The sequence below is a fragment of the Micropterus dolomieu genome, linkage group LG01 (assembly GCF_021292245.1).
Source record: "Micropterus dolomieu isolate WLL.071019.BEF.003 ecotype Adirondacks linkage group LG01, ASM2129224v1, whole genome shotgun sequence".
NCBI lineage: Eukaryota > Metazoa > Chordata > Actinopteri > Centrarchiformes > Centrarchidae > Micropterus > Micropterus dolomieu.
In genome coordinates this window covers 36,094,848-36,113,780 of record NC_060150.1, presented here as the reverse complement: position 1 = coordinate 36,113,780, position 18,933 = coordinate 36,094,848, and positions in this window count along the sequence as shown.

Sequence of the window (18,933 nt, the reverse complement as noted above, 5' to 3'; positions counted from 1 at the left end):
CCCCCCCCCCGGAATTCTCTTCTCCACTTCAATCAGCACACTTTGAAACGAGGGGAGCCATTCCTGTCCAGTTCATTAATAACTGACTGTTCCCAGATCGCAGGGTTTGATAGGGGGGTCTGTTGGTGGGAAGCCGGCCGCAACTCGCCTCTGTGAATGCAGGAACTCCCACCATGATGTACCTGCGGGGTAATTGCAACCCTGCAGGGCTCCATTCACCGACGAGCCGTGTGGCATTTTATGACACCTGTTGCTTTTGTTCAGGTGAAAGTGTGTTTGCGTGTGGAAAGACACACATTTTTGGGACCTTTTCAGCTTTTTAAAAAAAAAATTAATTAAAAACCCCACTCCACATCAGAATATCCACATTCCACCTCACACCCAGCAGGTTATTCCAGCTTCAAGATGTTCTCAAGGAGTCATTACTCGTGGGTGTTTTCCAGTGTTGTGCTGCGCTTTGCCAGCACTTTGCAAGCTCTGCCAATGTTTTGGTGTTGTTGCTACCAAGCGGGGCTCTGTTTGTATGTGGCTCCCTCACACCAGTGCCATCCTGCACTGCACTGCAGAGTAGTGGGTGGGGGGAAGAAAAAATGGGGACTCCCAATCCCAGAAAAAAAAAAACCCTCCATGGTGCCCCTTCCCCCCTCTCCATCTCTCCATGCAGGACTGGATGAATTAGCTCGGGACAAAAGGCTTTGTGGGCCGGCCATGAAAGGCCTATTAACCATACTGCATCCCCCAGAGGCCCTGCCCGCAGGACACCGCCTCCCAGAATGCCACTCTCTCAGCAGGCCGCAATCCCAGCATGCACCGCTTCCCTTCAGCGCTAACCCCTGTCACCCCCGAGCCTCGCTATAGAGCCCCACACAGATTGTCATGTAGATGATTATAAATGTTGTTATGAAAGTAATGGAGAGTGAGAAGGAGAGACGGGGGTGTCAGCAGTGTTTGTCAATGTGGTGTGATTTGTGCGTTTTACCAACAAAGACTCTGTGTTAGATGAAGTGAGGGTGCAGAGTTTTTGGGTGTTGCCTGTCAGGTGTGAATTCGTCCAGTCTGTGTGTGTCGTTATTGAACCCTGTGTTGTTCATCAGTGAGTGTGTGTGTGTGTGTGTAGTAGCCCCTGTATGAGGTGATGTTTCCTCAAGGGTCTCAACAGTGCGATGCCGTCTCCTATCCGACCTCCTCACTCCATTGTTTAGCGGGCGTCAAGGCAACGACCCGCTCTCTCCTGTCCTGTTGACCTTAGCAGCTGTGCCACTTCCTCAGCGTGACAAAACCAGATTGAATCGCACACACACACTTGTGCTTTGTGGTGCATTGTGGAGTACTAAATCAGCACACTTTCACTCTCACGTTTATAAAAGCAAGACAGAAGAGGACTCTTGTACTGTCGCTCTCTTTCTTCCACTTTTATACTGTTTAATTATTGATGATTTTGGATGTTATTGCTCAGGCCAAGACAAAATATTAAAGGATGTGTTCAGATTTTTCTTATTCTGTCTTACAATAACACACGCCTATGAGTTCATTGAAAGGTGTATTGATCACTGTAATCATTCCTCCTGTCCATAATGGCCGTGGTATGATTCCTTCCAAGTGCAACTTCAATGTAAAAACACAGCCACTTTCATTCATTTCAATGGGGCCTCTGCTTCGGCATGTTGGAGGTGCTGATGCAGAGGGAACCAGCAGAAAAACGCTGGGTTTTCCAAGAAAAGAAGGTGAAACTGCCTCAACTTGCCTCTACACAATGCAACATTATCCTGCAAGGGACCTGAACACCAAGTAAGACATGAGGAAAGGTCCTTGATTTGTGCAACAATGACGTTTTACTACAATTACTCATCAGCCAGTGCAAGTTGGTATCCTCCAAAGTCTGAAACAGTGTTTCTCCGCCACTTAATTTGGATACCTCAGACTGCTGAAAGTCTCATACTAGCTTCAGCTGAACTTGAAGGCCCTGTCCCAGTTGAAAGATGGCAACCATTGGTCGGTAGACCTAGATTGTTCTGTGGTACATGTCCGTCAATGGCCAGTAAAGAGATTTCGTGACCAAAGTATAGAGCCCGATAAAGGTGTCGTCCAACCACCATCTGTAGGCAAAGCTGTGTTGCTGTTCCAGACAACCACGCTTAAACATGAGATGAAAGGCCAGGTGCTGTAGACAGAGGGAGACATGATAATTATTTAAATATGGGGATAATAGCGTGTACATTTTGGACACTCTTTTCCGCAAAGGCAGGAGAAAACAATTATAAATAATTGTGTGAAAGTTATGAAAGAGGAACCCTGCTTACTTTCTCATCTATGCACAGCTGGCTAATCGCTGCATAAAGTAGACGTGCTTGCCGGACTGTTGGTTTCGGAAATTTACAGAAGTTGACAGCCAGCCCACCCCCCACATTTGACATCAAAAAGGTGTGTGTGTATAGAACAATATACGCTATATGCTCACGCCTACAAACCAACCAGTCAGACTATTACATGAAATGATGCAGATGTCTGATGTTGTACCATTGTAAATGCCATTTGAAGTGAGTTAAGAAAAGTGCCAGTGCTACTAAAAGGACTCTCTTATGGCTGCGGCCAAAGATTGTTTTTTGTTTTGCTGCATTTCAGAACATGACAGTAGTGCAGATGGATGATGCGGGTAGATGACGTGTTGCTACTTGCACATTTTTTCATCACAGTGCTGCAATTCACCCGGACTTCACTCCATTCTCCTCCCTCAAAAACAGATTTCTGTACTGTCTGACACAGACTATTAGATCTCACACAGTGTGACATAAACCTTCAAGATGGCTGCTATTTCATGGTGTATAGGGGCCTTTAGAATATCTTTTACAGTGTACTAATGCTATGGAGTCATCACATCACAGCCAGAGAAGACGGGAGGAGTGAAAATCCAAACCCATTCTTTAAAGTGACAAGCTGAATTTTCTTTTTGAAAACAACAACAACCTAAAGCTCTGTGGGAGTTTCAGGGTTCATCTGCACTGACAGGAGCAATGTGATGCTGGTCACTGCACAAACACTGTCAGTCATGGTTCAAGTCATTACAATAACCCAGACATTCAAACAACAGGTGTTTCTATACCAGCCTAGTGTCATCCTATAAGGCCTTCCTGTTCATGACACATAATTCCATTACAGTATTTGAATAAAGGACTAAATGAAGCATGATGGGAGGTAGAGTCAACAGTACAGTGGTGTTCTACTTCCTGACGCTTTCTTAGTATGTAAACCTAAAAATAAAAAAACAGCGGACAAACTGCAGAGCACATGTCAAAGCTGTCCACTGAGGGGTTCAAAGCATAGGCTGGAGTCTTCTGTTTTTTTCCCACAGCTTTCCTGTACTCCTAAATAGAATTTAAAAGAATTTAAACAAAAAGAAGGAGCTCATGGGAAAATGTCTTCATAGAGAAATGAATGCTGGTGTTTCATGACCTCTGAACTGAAGCTTCTTGTTTGATATATGTAAAACCCAGTGGAGAACAAAGTCCACAGATCTTTTACTTGAGGAAGAGTAACAACACCAGACTTGAAATTGAAAAACTACCTATAGTCATGAAAAAGATTGAATTACTGTATTCTTGGAGAAACATGGTCATGGACCCCCAGGTCATGGTACTTGTTGAGTACAGAGCATTTTGAACTACCTAAATTGTGATTTAGACAAACATGCTAAAACCATAAAAAAGTAGGACTTTCTTTAATTGAAAACAATTTTCTGCTGAACATTAGAGTAACAACTGTCTGGATAATCCAGGATATAACCAGGATATTGCTTCTTTATACAGACGTTACAATCCTGTTTTCAGATTTGTGACATTGCATTTTTTAACTCGTGACCCATAACATTTTGGGAAATATGTTTATTCAGTTTCTTGCAGAGGACTAGATGAGAAGATTAACACCACTCTCATGTCTGTGCGCTAAATATGTAGCTACTGCTGTTAGCTTATCTTAGCATAAGGACTGGAAACTGGTGGATAAAGCTAGCCTGAATTTTTGGTCGTATTCAACAAACAAGACATAACATGTTCATTAGTTAGTACTTTAGAAGTGCTAGTGCTACAGTAACTCTTGGCAAGACAGCAAACATTACAAGCATATTTCCAAAAATGTCCAACTGTCTTCGAAGGAACTCGTAATTCTGCAGTTTATTTGAAAAATTCAAAATCACCACCAACTGAAACCAATTTGAACTGCATTGGTGTCATTAAGGGTAACTGAGAGATATCCTTTTGGTCCAGTTGGTGGTAAATACTCACACATACTCACCATTTACCAAGGAACAAATCAGGAACGACCTGATAGTTGTGGAATGAAGTAATTCCAGAGTAATTCTGAATTGAGGACTTCAAAGTAGATAATGATGACTCACTGGAGAAGGGTCTAGGTGATACTAGAGTGTTTTAAATAATCATTATGAAGTACTTTTTTGTGCACTCTCAACAATAGAATAACAAATAGCTACTGAGTATTTAGTGAAAGTTTATAATTAGCCCCTAAATAACAGATCCGAGGCAGCAGGGTTCTCAAAAAAGGTACTGAAACCTCCAATAATGAGTCACATTTTACAGGCTTTTTGTTTGTTTTGCCTAAATCTTGGTTGTGCAAAGTATACTTGTTGTTAAGCCATCAGATAAATGTAATGAAGTACAATAAAGTTACAAAATGTATGTAATAAAGTAGCCGTCTGTAATAAACATATGTTGCTTGGCGGTTTTTTACGGATACAGATGCACGGTGCACTGAGCCCTGGGGTTCACATCCAGACATAAAATCAAGATTCTCAGTCCAACCCAGGGAGAAGAGATTTATGGCGACTTTTTTTCCACACGCACACACGCAAAGAGGGAGCATCTTAGTTGTACTTTAACGTTGCCTCTGGAACTTCTCATATCCGGAGATTTTATTGTTCTTTTTCATTCTTACTAATGTAAAGTTGTGTGTGTGTGTGTGTGTGTGTGTGTGTGTGTGTGTGTGTGTGTGTGTGTGTGTGTTGGAGGGATATGGGTGATAATAGGCTGTTATTGGTTCTCATTCCAGTGTGATTGTGCTGTTGAGACAGAGATCCAAGCTCAGGTGGGGTCGGACCTCAGGCTGAGTTACTGTGTGTGTCATGATGTGGAATGTGCTGTGTGTCTGCTCTGATTAGATGTTGTTTTTCTGCAGAGAGGTGCCTCAAATCTCCACTGAGACTTCTGCAAGTGTTTTTTATTGCTCAGGAGTTTTGGTAGTGAGGCAGCAGTGATGGCATCAGTTAGTTGAGATTCACTTCGTTTATTTTATTTACTGTGTTTACTTGTTTGTTCCAGGGATTTTGTAACTCCATGTATTTCCAGTGTGTCAACACGGGTCATCATCACTGCTTGAAGCTGAAATCCATAACTTTCCATTTCTGTTTGGATCCTGTTTCCACAGAGCAAAGGCTTCTGTTCCCACATTAATTCTCATCTTTCAGTGATTTACTTTTGGCTTCTTTGCTGCGTTGCATAGAAGCTTCTCCTTTAATGGAGTGTGAAAAATAAAAATGAAGTTTTCAGTCAATGGGCGGTCTTACATGTTGACTATCAGGAGGAAGGTGGTAAGAAGTAGAAGGTATTTCATGAACTCAACCACTATAGTGGTTAAAAAAAGGTCTACAAAAATATCTGAATGAAAACAGAATTAATGTATACACATACACACACACCTCAGCATCAACATAAATAAAGAAGTTGAAGTCCAGAGCAGCTCATGTTATGTTGTTACATACATACAATCACAAAAATTGCTCAGGCCAAACTAAGAAGTTTCAGATTTCAGCTTTAAAGAGAGCTGAACTCAAAGGCAATCAAATGCTCAGTTCAATACACTCAAGTGTTTTGCTGCTACAGCCTCATTTGGTCTGGTAAGACCAGTAGCTGATGTTAGCTAATGTTAGCAAATTTAACTTATATATCATTGTACTGTTGATCTGTTGATCTTTTACACACTTGTTGTAACATTAACAAATATTTGTTTAATTTTAACAGTATGCACTGTTAACACAAGTTACATAGGCTCAGTTCAGAGGAATAGTTTGGCCTTATGTTAAATATGAAGCTACCGCCAGTTGCTGGTTAGCTTAGCATGAAGAATGGAAACAGAGGGAAACAGCTAGCCTTTTTAGCGTACAGATATGAGAGTGGTATCAATCTTCTTATCGAACTCTCCACAAGAAATGGAATAAGCATATTCCCAAATTGTTAAACTATTCATTTAAGAGTATTGATTCCCTCCATAAAAAAAAGCGTTTTTGTGTCTTAAACCTGAGCTTTTCTTGGCTGTACTGTGGAATTGGTATTTTCTATTTCCACAACAGAAAAATATGCTAGAAAATCCTGGTTCCACATTAAAAAAAATTAAAACACAAAAACCAGTTGTTCTTGTTCGAATTCAGCCTTCACATGATCAATGTGTTTGTTCCATAGCTGTGTTTCTTGGCCAGAGTCTGTACACTTAATAGACACTTGAAGGCAAAACCCAGAGCATTGTTAGTGTAGACATCTTGATCTTGCAATTTTTCCATGTAATTGTTTGCCCTCCGCAAAACCCTCAAACATAACTAGTATGTTGCAACATGGAAAAAATCCTCTTATTGACACAATCTGACAGCAGCACGCCAGCCTCACTCCATCTCAAGCTGCCTTCTCCTCTTTTAGGATTTTTATCAGTGTGGCCATGTATGTATGCATGTATTTTGTGCTTTGTGTGGTATTGGGCCTGTAGTCTAGAAGTTGTGACTTTATATCCCTATTGGAGTGAAGTGTGAGTTTTGACTCTAACTCTAACTGTGTCCAGATGCGGCAGACAGTCCTAATTGGACCTGGAGCCAGTTAAATCCCAGACGCTCTCTGCTCTGCTCAGCTCAGCTCGTGTAGCTGCTTGGCCTGGGGTTGGCCTGAGCTGTCTTTACAGCCCTTCACTTTTTAAACAACAAACATTAACGTCTGAACATACAGTCTGCTGTGTTGCCACATGTACCTTGTACTGTTTTTGCAGATGAAGAATGGGCCCAGCAGAGGAGGTGGATGGTGCCAAAGGAAGGATAGTAAAGGTAAGTTATAGACACAAGCCGGTGATGCTGAAAGGGTCAAAAGGGTGAACGAAAGCCGAGGTCAGGGAGTGTAAGTTGTATATCAGAAGCCAGGGAGTGAACGCCAGGAGACGGAGCGGCGGAGGTATGAGAAAACATCCAAAAAACTGACATGGCTGAAAAGAAATTTGACATTCCACCTTTTATCAAGCACCTGGTTTTATCATCCAAACCCTCCCTGCATATGGTTTTATTTGGATCTGTCTCTCTCTCACTCCCCCATCCTTTCTTGGACTCCCCTCTCATAGTTTTCCCTCTTTCCTCCCATCATCCATCTTGGCTTTTGCTTCTCCTCCCTTATTTTGACTCGCTTACTCAGCCCCCATCCCCTCTTTCTACCCTTTGCCTCCTATCATCTATCTACCATTCCTCCCTCTTTCCATCTCTCCCTCTCTGACTTCCTGCTTTCCATCCTGCCAGACGGTCATAATTAACGGGGAAAACGATAGTCCCCCTGGCCCTCGGGAGCCCGCTACCCTGAGAGAGAGAGAGAGAGAGAGAGAGAGAGAGAGAGAGAGAGAGAGAGAGAGAGAGAGAGAGAGAGAGAGAGAGAGAGAGAGAGAGAGAGAGTATGTGTGTGCATACACAGATCCCTGTTTCCCCCGTACCTCTAGACTTGGCCTATGGTCCACACTCCACTCAATGCGTCTTTATGTTCAGTGTCAGCGGCGGAGCATGATCTCACTCCCTCCAAAAAACACAGCAAATGACTTACAGAGACTCCCAAACACAGGCCGCAAACATAGATCAGCCCACTATCCAAGAGCAATAACACACACACCCACACACGCACAATGTACAAGGAGTCCACTGGCAGTAACTCTCATTATGACTAATTCTGAAAAGAAAGTAGGAGAAAGTGAGGGAGAAAGAATCCATGGCATAAAGCCGCCTGGTTCTTTGGTTAAACAGAAACAAGACTGTGTTTTTCTATCCCTTATTTCTCTTTATTTATTCATTTGTTTTCAGACTCATATTTGAGGGACAAAAATGTCCACATAAATTACAAAACAGAACATGGTTTCCTTCAAAGTTGGGTATGTAATTCAGGAGAAATCTGACTCCATGACAAATACCATAATGTAAGTGAGTTAACTATCATTGACTACGTTGTGGGTTAGCAAACTGTCACTACATTTGCTTCTGCTGATGGTCCCAGAGCCAGCACACCTGCTCCAGACAGCGATTCTCACAACGCTCCTGCTGCTATATCTAACATCACAATAACAGCATGTCTTGGTGAACAAGAAAGTAGGCTGAATGTCTGTCATTTAACATTAGCTGACACACAAATCATTGCTGGAACCCATTTACAGAGCCTGGGCTGTGTACAAACACAGGATTTGTTTTTCCAGCTAGCGGACCGTGAAGAGATATTCGCTGAATTTGACAAAAAATGTGTTGAATCAGAATCGCATTCCCCACCTTTAACATATCTCTACCTGTCCATATATGAGCATAACTGTGTGTTTTTGGGTGCCCTCTTGCCTTATCATGCCCCCATCCCGCCCTTCCTCCTCCTCGCCGCTGCAGTGCTGGGAGGCAGATCCCAGATCAGAGGGCAGGGAGCTGATAAGGAGCTGGACTGATGCTATCTGTCAGTCACAGCCAGAGGGCGGGGCTCAGAGCCAGGAGGTCAGGACTCCCACGGTCCCTCGGCTCTCCCCTCCTTTCTTATCTAAACAAACAAATGGTGTTCCTCGAGATGCTCTCACATACAGGCAGAATCTGAGCACAAATCTGAACAAAGTTGGACAGTACAACAATGCCTCCAATTATACATTTACATATACATTATCTCATTTGGCAGATGCTTTTATCCAAAGCTACCTACGTTTGAGGACCAACATACAAGCACTATGGCCTCAAAAGCTCCAGTAGGATGGAATCAACACCTTTGGCACGTTGATCGTGGTTGCAACCAGTGATAATTTTCATTATGGATTTATCTGTCAATAGTTTAGTCCACAAAATATAAGAAAATTGCGGAAAATTCCCATCACAAGTTCCCAGAGACCAAGTGGAAGCCTTTAAATCCAATCCCAGCTGACACTGGGCGAAAGGCGGGGTACACCCTGGACAGATCGCCAGTCCATCGCAGGGTCAATGTTGATTATAATTATATCAATTATAAATATATATATATAATCCAGTGATTATGACAGCAATAATTCATCATTTCAGCAAACTGTCCTTGTTAATAATGCCAAAAGATCATGTTAATCATCAAGCAAACCTATTCAGGTTATGATATTTCAGCTGAATTCCAACAATAACCAGATGAGATGCGTACCAGACTCCTTAGACACACCACCATCCTTGCTGTACTTTAATGAGTAACCTAATACCAGACTAATAGTGATTAACTGCCAACTCTGGTTGAAAGTTTTAAGTCGATTGCACTTGTACCACACCCACCCAACAGTGATGTCACAGTGTACTGACACACCCTGGGGTACACATCTACATCACTGCTGCGAGGTGAGAAGATTTTTAGCTGCTGTTATGTGGCTCTTTATGAGCGCCAAAATGTGAGATGATTTCAGCTTTAGTTATGTGAATTTAGATTTCTGTTACTGAAAAGAAAGTTTGACAACAGTCCTCCAGCAAAAGTGTGCAATAGCCCAAAGGCAATAAACAGTCAAATGCATGAAACAGAAATCACAAATGAATTTTGATTTTGTGTAAACTTCCACTTGTTTGTTTTTCTCTTAAGTGATCCCTGGTCGCTGTTTGACGAGTCGTCAGCAGTGCAACCAAAGGATGTTTTTGTCCAACAAATATTTTTTCATCCATTAGCTTTAAGAAGCATTGGAAAAGAGCTTTTATTTGTTTTAATCAACTCACTTATGTACATGTACTAAGTACATTTAAAGTGACCTACATTTCTTTTACACTTGCACCGTTACATAGTTGAAACATAAATAAACAACAGTAATTCCACTTGAATATTTTAATACTCTTTCCTACACTAGATGTAGACCTATACACATGTATTTTCAATTGTATGTATGCACACACTTGCTTGTGTGCATACATGCAGTTGAGAATAAACAATCTGTTTGCACAGCTAAAATTGTGTTTTTTAAATACTGTTTCCCCCCTCACACCTGTTTCCCCACTGTGTGTATATGTACACATGTCTCACTGTTTGTTCGCCCCTAAATGTGTGCAAGTATATGTGCCGGCGAGTGTGAGCATGTCCATGTGTATGTGTGTGTCGGTCCAGCAGTGTAAATATTGTGTTGTGCTCTAGTAACAGCTCTTCCTCTGGCTCTGCAGTAGCAGCATGCTCGACTGTTTATTTTCCTTCCTGACGGACGACTTCTTATCAAATAAGCAGACACTGCCTTCTAGCCTGCTGTCCAACCACGCGCTCCGGAGGATATCCCGCCCACTCTCCTCCAGGCTGCCCATACAGTGGAACCTCCTCTTGTACATGATGACTGAGTCACTCACACTACTGCAAGTGTCATTTATAGGCATTGACAATGACTGCAACAATCTCTACTCAAAGGTCTTCATCTACAGAGCAGATGTTACAGATGAGACAGTGTTGTCTCCCTGTCGCCATGGCAGCCCCCTCAGTTGTGACAGAGAGATAAGGGCCGATAGCGGCCCCAACAATGGAAGCCTTTATGAGTCAATATGGGTCTGGAGAGTCTCTGCAGACACTTGAGTGAACTAATGAATGAATTTGAAATGTACTTCAGTTTTACACACACACACACACACACACACACACACACACAAAACCATCCATTCACTCTACGGGTGAATCTCTTGTAGTTTTATTGCCTCTTTAGTTTATTCTCTAAAGCTAATTTTCTCAATATTCCCAATACATCTCTTGTTAATCAGTAAATTTAGTTGGAGTGAAACAAGGGAAACATCCGACCCCCGGATAGTTTTCCATTGTGTGTGATGGAGCAGAAATTATGTAGCTGGTCTGGAGCTTTTGACATCACATGGGCTTCAGCAGATGGAGTTTGTCCAGCTGCCGTGGAAATTACAGCTTTTAGGCCAACAAGGGACGATAAGTCCTTCTAGAGCTGAGGAAAATGGGAATTTGAACATGTACGATTCCACAACAACTGGTTAAACTTGATGAAGATCGTGTGATGTGATTAACAGCTCCAGAACGGTGCTGCTGAAAATGTTTTCTCCATAACTTTTAATACATTTCTCTGTAATTCAGTTGATACATTGATTGACATTGACTAAAAGTCAAGATATCAATCTTTAGTTATTTAAATTTCTCTTGTGAGTCTCCCAAATATATTTATTTATGGAAGTGCAATACTAAATCACTGGAAAAACCCTTTAAGGGCTTAAAAGCCTTTTTCAAAGTACTTCTGTATCACAAAAAGAGCTCATTTGCCTGAATTTCTACTCTAAACTCTGAGAACCACCCAAGTAGAATTTCTTGGAAACTTATACCTGGCCAAGAAAACCAATCATTCTGTCTTTTTTCCTTTTCTTTCATATGCTCTCAGGTAAAATACAACCTAAATAAAACCACCTGGCCATTATGAGCTCTCGCCTCTCCATCACTCCTCCCCCAGTCTGTGTGTGTCAGAGAGTAGTGAGAAAATGGACCATGCATGGTTGTGATTACATGTTTATGTCCATATTTGTACGTCTGCTGGAAGGCCTCTGTGTGTGTGAATGCGTGTTTGTCTGCAGTGCTGACGACAGAGTGTGTCTACATGTGTGTGAGAGCGAAAGTGTGTACACTGTGAGTTGTGAGAGTAAATAAACGCTGTGCAGCGGGGGACTCACGTGGCGTTATTATCAGAGCTCAGAGAAAAGACAAACTGTTTTTTCACTCCGGTTTGATTCATCCCACCCTCTGCTGCCTCCTGCCTTTCTCTACGACCCACCGCAGTACACACACACACATGCACCACCTTATCCCCACCGCCCCAAATTCAACACATGGCTCCAATCAGGGGATTATTTTTAGCACTTTGTGTTTTCATGGAGGAATTCTAATCTCTTGTATTGTGATTGTTTTCAGTGTGCACACTCTTGGCCTGAGTATGTGAATGAAGTTTTCAGTCCCAGCTACACAAACTGAACCCCTCACTGTGTCGCAGAGTCCAGTTTTGGGAAGCATTTGGGTCATTTTGTCTTCTTTTGCAAACGCCTGCCATTTGAATGCAATCGTATCCCGGCAGCCTCGTGATTGGGGAATTCTTTAAAATGACCCAGATGCAATGTGAAAGCCAGCCTTATGTGGAATCACTTACTTTGATGATCTCTGAAAAACAAAATCCACAAAATAAAGTTTGGTTTGGAAACCACAGATCAAACACACACACACACACACACACACATACACACACAAGGGCTTGTACAGTACGCAAACTCACACACTCACAATTTGTGGTACACTGAGGCATTCTTTCTCCCTCCTTCTCTCTCACACACATACATACACACTAACTTACACTCATTAATCTGGGCAGACTCAGGAAACCGTTCCAGTGAGCTGGCTAGAGGCCCGAGGGGGGGGGATCAAAGAGAGGACGAGAGCAGCAGACTCCCTGAAAAGAAACAGCAGAAGAGGGAAGAAAAGAGAAAAGAGAGTTTTGAGAGGGAAGAAAAGAGAAAGGAAATTTTCTTTTGCTCTTGAGCACTGAGAATACAGGAAGGAGAGGGGATCTGAAGCCCCTCGATTTAATGAACTGGGCATGCAGAGTGTGTGTGACAGTGTGTGTGTGTGTGTCCATCCATACCTTCAGGATGTGACAAGGCTGTGTGTGCGAGTAATAAGTATAGGTGAGAGCTGAGAAAATAAAGTCAGTTTCTACAAAGTTTCTGCACAAAAAAAGGAAGAAAAAAAACAGAATAAAAACCCACTCAGATACACACAACTGCACGCAAACACACACACATACTCATGCACAGACAGAAATACGTGCATACACACACACACACATTTCTCCTCGAAAAAGCTCTGCAGGGAGGGCCGACAGTCCTTAAGAAAATATTCCCCAAAGCACTAATTAGAAAAACGATGGTGCTCGTTAATAGCCAGCCCCCCCACCCTACACACACACACACACACACACACACACACACACACACAGTCCCCCTCCACCTAAACTCCATCCTCACCCCACCTCACCCCCCAAGTCTTGCAAGAAGAAGAAGGAAAAAAAACACAAAAACAAAACAAAAACGATTCTGGCAGAAGGAGAAGAGAGCGTTCCACTGGCAGGCCTGGGTCAGGGCCCTATTTACCTACCGCAGCACTGCTCTCTCACTTACAGCACCGAGCACCTCCCCTCAGAGCCGAAACCTGACCCTCTGTCTTTCTCTCAGAAACACACACACATATGAACATACATACATCAACACATGAACCAACCAAGAAGAAGTGGCACATGGTCTTGGTTAAAAGGTTCTAGGCTCCAAATCTCTTGCGGAGTTATTCCCCTCGTTTTCCAAAACTTCATTTCAGAAAATGTGAAAGAGGAGGAGTTACCCCCCCCCCTCCACCTCAATCATTCCCCTCTTTTCTTCTCTCATCCTGATTAAGTTGCACAGTAAAAAAGAGGGAGAGTAAAACAGCCAGAGGATTTCTTGAGCCTTTATTATCCGTCACTGGAGCCAGTTCAGGAAAACTGAGGCAATAGATGGAGGAACAACAGCTTGGACTTTCTCACACAGATAGTGAAGTGATTCACACACACACACACACACACACACACAAACACACACACACAGAGTACATGAAAACATTGAAGCAAAGTTTCTTCACACAAGTCTCAATCAGAGCAGATGAGGTGGCAATTTCAGGGAATCAATTGTTTTCTCTCCACTCTCTTAGCTCTCTATCTGTTGCTGACATTTCCTCTCTGTACCATAGCTGAACCCAACTGCCCATTACTACACCACACAGGCCCTTATTAAATGTATATATAGTCACGCTTCAGACCAGGAGACACTTTCTCACACAAAAGCCGAAAAGAGCAAACATGGGGTCGTACACCAAACTCGTCTTAGGAAAGAATACAGTCACAGGGAGGGAAGCTGAAGCTTGCCCGAGATCCAAAATGTATCCAGCCTGTGTGGGTGGATGAATACAGTCAAATCCAAAATACCTGCGACTTGTTTCACGCTGTTCTTCCTCCCCGACCCCCCCCCCCAAACAAAATGTGTGCCTCTATGTCACGCTCCTCTCCAGCCTCATTAGAAACATCTCACTTAGGGTAACAGTGTTATTTCAGAGTTAGTAGCTCGTTTTGGGAGTGTTTTTCCTGCGGCGTGGCCCTTGCTCTGTGTGTGTGTGTGTGTGTGTGTGTGTGTGAGGAAAGAGGGAAAGGGAAGGGGGGAGGATAGAGGGGAGTTAGGGTAGAGGGTGGGCTTCTTAAACATGGGGTGAGAGCGTAGAACGTAGAGTGTGATTCCAGATGTGTTTTTTACTGCCCTGGTAGGGATGACAGGGCTGTAAAGAACCTCTCAGGAGTAGCCTGGAGGGTGAGAGATAAAAGGGGGAGGAGGAGGGAGGAGTTAAATGCTAGGCGGCTTAAGGCCCTCAGGGATGAAGCCATAGAGGAGTTGAGGAACAGGAGAAGGGTTGGGGGGCTGTAGTGGACATGGTGGTATTCAGGGGTTTGGGAGAAGTTAAGTACGGGGCAGTTTTTAGGGCCTCGGGGACTGAAATTGAGGGAGTTTAGAGGGGAGGAGAGGGGAGGGGGGAGGGCAGAAACAGAATTAAATAGCTTTTCCTGGCAAAAAAGTTCCACTTTATTGGCTCAGGTGTGTTGAGCGGAGAGTCGGGAACTGTGAAATGGTGACTAGGGGATATTAGTGTATGTCACAGCAAAAATCTGAGTGAAGAAAATGGAGAAGGACCAAGATAAAGAGAGAAAAGAAAAAGAAGGAAAGAAAGAAGAAACTACAAGCAAGTAGTAGCTGTAGACTTGAGTCAGACTTGGTTCGATAGATCGACATAGATAGACATTTTGGGAAATATGCTTACGGAGAGTTAAGCTGTGTCTCAATTCAGATACTTCTGTTAGTACACTAACATGCAGTACACTGTGTACACTATGTAGCCTACTTACTTGTGTATTGTGTAAATTTCGACAGGAAAGTGTTGTCTCAAATCAGTTACTGATGTGGTGCACTTACTGGAAATGACGACCGCAACATCTGATGACTTCTTCTTCTTCTATTTTAATGGGAAATTGTATAGGCGGATCATTATCTCAATCATTGAGCGGAAGTATCTGCTGGCATGTCTGCTCATTTGACTTCAACTCAGTTTTATTAAAAATGAATATAAGCAGCTTCATTCATCTTTACAAGTTTGAAAATACATTAGTGCTTCTGCTACGTAGCCAAGATGGCGACTGTTGAGGGTGAGAAGTGTCCAGCGCTCCACACTCCGTTATGAATATACCATCCAGGTACTCATGATGCACTCAAAATATAAATTGGAAGTATGGAAGGGTGCAAACTGAGAAACAGCATTAGATGAGAAGATTAAGTAGCCAGTTAGCTTAGCCTAGCATACGTACTTCTACCAGGGGAGATGTGCTACACTCGCTCTGTCAAAAAAGTAGTAACATCTGTCTACCAGCATCTCACTTTGGATTTTGGATGGATTAAACCAACAAGATGTAACGAGTTAGTTAGTGAGCTTTAGAGGTGCTGGTAGGACAGAGTCAGGCTAGCTGTTTCACCATTTCTGGTCTTTATGCTAGACTAAGCTAACGGTTTGCTGCCTCATATTTACCATAAGGACATGAGAATGTGTGAATCTTCTCATCTAACTCTCAGCAAGAGACATTTATTTCCCAAAAGTGTGATCTATTTCTTTAAATCACAAAAGTGACGACAGTGATAAGAAGTCGGACAGGGCAAGAAACATGAGACAAAACAAGACGAACAGTAAATTATGACCCAAAATGTCCGGTGTGAATGATATTACTGGTTCAACTTTGACTTGTTTAAGGTGGTTTAGATAATCTGGCTGAATGTTTTATTTGTTTACAACCTGTCTGATCATCTGACTGTTTTTTTGCAGACTGTTGTTGACTCAGTTCCCAAATCTCAGCAATTACTCTGCCGAGTAGCCTGGAAAAGAAAGGGTTTAAAAACAGCTGTATATCATGTATTAAACATGTGTGGAAAATGGAGAAAAGCTGCAACGGAGAGAGCAAAAAACATTACATGAAGGGAGCAAAGGAAAACTGTATCATGCAGAAGACAAAATGTAGGAGTGTGTGTGTGTGTGTGTGTGTTTGTAGTGCACAGTCTGATCCAGTTCTGCGGGTCCTGCAGCTTGTTAGTCATGCTCGTTAATATGCACCTTTTTTACAGGCTCTGTTCAAAGACTGACATGGTGTTTCATCTCAAACTTACCTGCTCCACACAGTCAGAGACAGAGGAAGAGGAGGAGGAGGGGAAGTGAGTGGACTTAGTGTAGGTGAGGAAGAGTGAAGATAGGAAAGACAGAATAAGTGTAGTGCAGTGGCTGATAAATAACTATAGTGCAGTGGCTGAGATATTTACACACGGTGATGCTTAAAAAAGGCACATTTACAAAAGAAACTGAAGTCTTAAAAGGTATGGAAACAAAGAAGCACTGGAAAGAAAGTATGAGGTACCACGATGCTGTCATGAGAGGAGGAAGTCGTGAGAGAAGAAGAAGAAGAAGAAGAAGAAGAAACTTGTAGAGGGAGAGAGAAGAAAATGTCAGGTGACTGCAAGTTTTTATCAAATTAAATTAAATATTTTTAAAGATCATTTTAATACAAATACAAACAGACAATTAAAACAAAATAGAAATAGAAAGCAGATGTTGACATATAGCAGCCAGCCTGCCAGACATTAGAAACGTGTCCTGTGCAGCCAAATATTGTTCATACCCACAGAACTTTATTTTAAAATGTCACTTTCAAAAGAGACCAAATATGTCAGCTGAGTTTTGGGTAAGAAATTATGCAAAAGTCACATAGAATGGAGGGCTTCAGCCATAAAATAAACATAAAGTCTTGGGTTTGAATATTTCACTCACAACTTCAGCTTCAAATACGAACTGGATGATACAGAATAAACTGTCAGCCTGTTATAAGATGATTTTAACCATCTTAAAACCACATTAATTCAAAAAGGGGAAACTTTATTTTATGGGGTTTTAGACTTTATCGGAAATACGCTTAGTCGCTTTCTTGCCGAGAGTTAGATGAGAAGATCAATACCACAATAATACTGTATCTGTAAAATAAACATGTAGCTGGAGACAGCAACCATTTGCAAAAAAGCTCACTGATGAACATCAGTTATATCTCGTTGCTTGAATCTGTACAAAAAAGAGTAGTAATGACTTTAAAAAGTCAAATCTTGTCGTCACCATGAGGTATCCAGATGACCAGCGGAGGCTTCAGGAAGGTCCAGGCCAAGAAATAGTCTGGTACATAATCCCCCGTAAAACCACAACTTTTACACTTAAGTTTTATACGGATCAAGCAAACGAGACATTACATGCTAATTAGTGAGCTTAAAAGGTGTTGGTAGGCAGATTTTGTTACCTTTGGACAGAGCCATGCTAGCTATTTCCAGTCTTTATACCAAGCTAAGCCTATACAAGAGCATTTATGGCATATATTATGTCATGTTTGAAGGCTTTGATAGGAACTTAAATTCTGAAAAGGTAAATGTAAGAGGCAGTTGCAGAAGCTAGTGGAAAGGAGTGGAGGACGTGGCGGTAAAAGCAGGCCACATCGCACCATATCGTACCCGACACATACTGTGTGCGTGTGACCGCTCACTCGCCCTCTCCTCCCCTCCTTCTCCCCCACAGTCCTCTACAGGCACGCCAGCACCTCCAGGTCCGGAGAGCATGGCTTTCTGGGGGATCAGAAACAGATGTGCCTCCTGCCCCTCTTCTCTTAACTCGCATAAAAACACACACGCTGTCTTGTACACACACGCTGGCGGCAATTCAGAACCGGCACCAGGACCCAGTCGGAGTGGCGGGGAAGCGTGACCCTGAGCGTGACCCCGGCCCGCAACTTCTCAGACAGGAAAGGGACGCAATTGGCTTCAGCTGTGACCCTCCGCTCCTCTCTCCTGCCTTGCCCCCCCCCCCCCCCCCCCCCCCCCCTCCCCCCCCCCCCCCCCCCCTTCTCATTAAGACAAACTGTTTTTTAAGGCAAAGCAGCTTTCACTACCACTAAAGCCAACACCCTGGAGCACAGAGAGGGGCGGCGGGGTGAGGGGGAGGAAAGAAGGTAAAAGAACGAGAAACATATAGAGCTGGAGCAACAGGGGTACAAAGGAGGTAGTTAAAAAAAAAAAGAACAAAAGATCAAGGTGAAGGAAAAAGTTAGAGAGAAAAAGGGCAGAGTGCAAGAAAATCCAGGCTGAAGGGGAGAGGGGGAAAGTGAGGCATATCACTTGCAGCTGTTGCAGGCTCATGTTCCCAGAATCCATTGCAACTTGGCACATTTTATTCTAATGAGAAAGGGCGGTGTCATGGTTACATTAATATCAAAACATCCAAAACAACAGCCTTGACTTGGAGAAAGAGAGAGAGATGAAGTCACGTAATAATAATGACAATTAAGTGTAATTATAAACATAAGCATAAAGCATAAAGCATAAAGACGCGTTTGTCTTGCACACAGACGGCTGAGTGTACAAACAACATATTTGTTTGTTTAGGGATATACAGCAAAGACATATGGAAAGAATTGGCCTTCTTTCACTTCCATAAAAAAAGACTTATTTTGCTTGCCTTTGCTTTTGTCGTTCTTTCTAATCCATCAAACCTCCCTCCTCCT